Below are 3,252 nucleotides of genomic sequence, written 5' to 3'. Positions count from 1 at the left end.
AGATACACGCCGCAAACCCAACCAAGGGAACGCACCCTCACTAACACGTGCTACCGCATGTGATCAAACCAAACTCAGCCATCCTACCGCTGACACATAATTTTTGTTCATACAGTATGTTTATCCAACCGCATGTTGGGGAAGATCCGTGCGGCCCGTGCGGTGGTCTGTTGGGGAAGAAGAAGAGGTAAGGAAGAAAAAGGGTTAGGCGACGTAGGATATTCATCCAACCGCCTGAAATGGTCGACTGACCCAAATTATGAAAGTCGGGAGACTTGCATAAATATATGTTTTTACACAACAAAAGAAAAACTATCACTGCTCGCGGAACGAGACGACCTCGTCATCTTTGGCTGCCGGCGCGAACCAGCCGTAGCTGCCGACGCGTGTCTCCACACCGTGGTTGTCCTCGGACTCTAGCTACTCGTTCACGTGGAGCGTGCGGGCGCTCTGCATGGACGCGAGCACTGCCTGGTTCACGTCCACGACGTTTGGTTCCGCCTGCAGGAGGGCCTCGATGGCAGCGGCGTCCGCGCGCTCCGCGGCGAGTTGAGCCTCGGCCGCTCGTTTCAAGTCCAGGACGTCCGGTTCTGCCTGCAGGAGGGCCTCGATGGTAGCGGCATCCATGCGCTCCACGTCGAGTTGAGCCTCCACTACTTGGTTCAAGTCCAGGATGTCCGGTTCCGCCTGCAGGAGGGCCTCGATGGTAGAGGCATCCGCGCGCTCCGTGTCAAGTTGAGCCTCCACCGCCCGGTTCACATCCACGACATCCGGTTCCTCCTACAGGAGGGCCTCGATGGCAGCGGCATCCGCGCGCTCCGCGTCGACTTGAGCCTCTACCTCCCGGTCCTCCTTTAGGATCGCCAGGTTGAACCACTGGTCCGCCTGCACCATGGGGGACCCGGACGCCGGCACGAAGTCGACGTCCGTCGTCTCATACGCATCGGGGGCCTTCTGCGCCGCAACCTCCACTATGAACATTGGATCGGCTTCCTCCTCCTCGGAGCTTGGCTCCACAGAACTCGGGGATTGGCCCGCCGCAAAGCGAGGTTGGGAACGAAGGTCTGTGGCGCCGACCGCCGCCGCGATTTTTGCGCGGCGCTCTGGCGTCAGCATCTTGTAGTACGTGATCTTGCAGCACACCATGGTTTTCCGGCGAACTAGGGGACGACTGATGCGGGATAGGGGATCGAAAGGTGGGGGAATGGGCTGGAGAGGAGGTGTGGTTTTGGGGCAGTGGTGACCGGCCGACAAGTAGCTGGCGTAGGCCGAGCAGCGAAGGTTCTGGTGTGAATAGTGGTTCCGGTGATGACTGGTTAATCGGTTTTGACTGTGCGGAGTTTGCAAAGGCGGATGGCTGGAGCCTGGAGAGTTGTGGGGTGGGATGGGACCAAAGTTTCGGAGTTTCATGTGGCAGACGTCTGGACCTCCCCACCGTTCCTGTCGACGATGAGGCGGTGACTTTGTAAATCTCAAGATGACTAGCAAGATGCCCATGCATTGCACGGAACATCATGATGCTTTTTTTTACAAAACACCTGTTGTGATTGACCCGTGAAGGAGTAATCCCATGTGTAAAAACTAATGATACATCGAGAATTTCATCAAAATAATGGCATCTCGAGAATTTCATCGAAATATGATATCTCGAGAAAGATGAGAGATAAGGTGAGGAGGAGTGGGGCGCGGTGGTGATTGGTAGTCAGACTTAGCGGAGGCATGGGGTGTAACGCCCCGAGACCGACGCTTCAGACGCCTTCCATGTTTTTCGTTATCGTCGTGTGTATTTATTTGTTTGTTGCATTCATCATCGCATCATCCGCATTGCATCGGCACTTCATTGCCGTCATTTTTCAAAACTTGCATCCGCTCGTAGTTGCGGAGTCCACCCTTGCTTTCGTTGACCGTTCCGAGACCAACATTGTTCTTCGTTTTCCCCCTTGCCTCCATGGCCTTTTGTCAAATCCCTCGCGCACGTCCGAAAGCTGTCCCGAACCAGTCCCGCTCAGTCATCACCGTTGGGTCCGGATCATCCCCAAACATCTATAAAACATATCTGTTTTCTTATTTGGACTCTCTAACCTAGTTATTCTCGATCCCCGATTATGATTGGACAAACCGGATTAACCCTACCCTAATCCCCTACCTATATATATAGTCTAACCCTAGCCCTGTCCCATCCATCCATCCTTTCCCATCGCGCCGCCACCAGCCCACCTGGTCTCCTCCTCGTCTTCCCCAACGAGCCAACCACCATCCATCTCAGATCCACCTCCCTCCGACCGCCTCCCGTGTTTTCCGCGCCACCCAAAAATCCAAGAGCTCTTCTGCAGCGTGCCTCCTCCTTCATCAGCCGCGCCGTCCCTGCCTCCTGGTCGATCCCCTCCTCCGCGAGATCGGTCACGCGCGTGGTGCAGCCTCCTCCCATCGATCCATCCCACCAACCAGAGATCCCCACGGCCCTCCTTGAGCAGCAGCATCCAGGAGCTCAAGCTCCCTTCTCTCGGTCCATGACGCCCTCGCCCCGAGCACGCAGGACCGCGCCCTTCCTCCCTGCTCTTCCTTCCCTTTCTCTATTTCTATTCCTTTCCCCAATCATCTCTCTCTGTTGCCTCCACAGGAGACCATGGCCGACCTTTTCTTTCGATCCATCGCCGCGCCTTTGTCTCCTTCAAGCAGCAGCAGCCTCGCTGCGCCCGAGCCTCCTCGACTCTTCCCGTGCGAGTCGTCGCCACCAGGCCGTTGCTCCCCTGCCTCGCTAGCCTCCCACGCCGCCGGCCACCTCTCCGAGCAGAGCCGCCGGACCAGCAGGTCCCCGTCTCGCGTCCCTTCCTTCCCTCCTGCTTCGTTTGTCTCTCCCTCTCTTATTTTCTCAGCTCTCTCTCTCTGTTCGTCGACAGGACCCGCAGCACCATCCATGGCCGCCGCCCAGAGCCGTTGCCGCCGCGCCGGAGATCCCTGACGCCGCGCCGGAGATCCCTGACGCCGCTGCTCCGCTCTGCTTCTTGTCGAGCAGAGGAGCGCGCCCGCAAACCTCTGCTTCGCCTGCTCGATCCGGCCGAGCGAGCGCCTCGCCCGAGTTGACCCCATCGTCGACCGCGCCTCACCCAGATGACTGGGTCACAGCCTCGTCAAGGCCCAGCCGCATGCCACACCGGCCTGCTGCTTCGTCGTCCACCAAGCGGGCCAAGCCCATGGTGAGCATCAGATCCAGCGCCCCCCTGTGCGCTGTTGGCCAGCAGATTCGGCCCG

Source organism: Triticum aestivum, chromosome 3D, assembly GCF_018294505.1.
Source record: "Triticum aestivum cultivar Chinese Spring chromosome 3D, IWGSC CS RefSeq v2.1, whole genome shotgun sequence".
NCBI classification, from domain to species: Eukaryota; Viridiplantae; Streptophyta; class Magnoliopsida; order Poales; family Poaceae; genus Triticum; species Triticum aestivum.
This window is presented reverse-complemented; position numbering follows the sequence as displayed.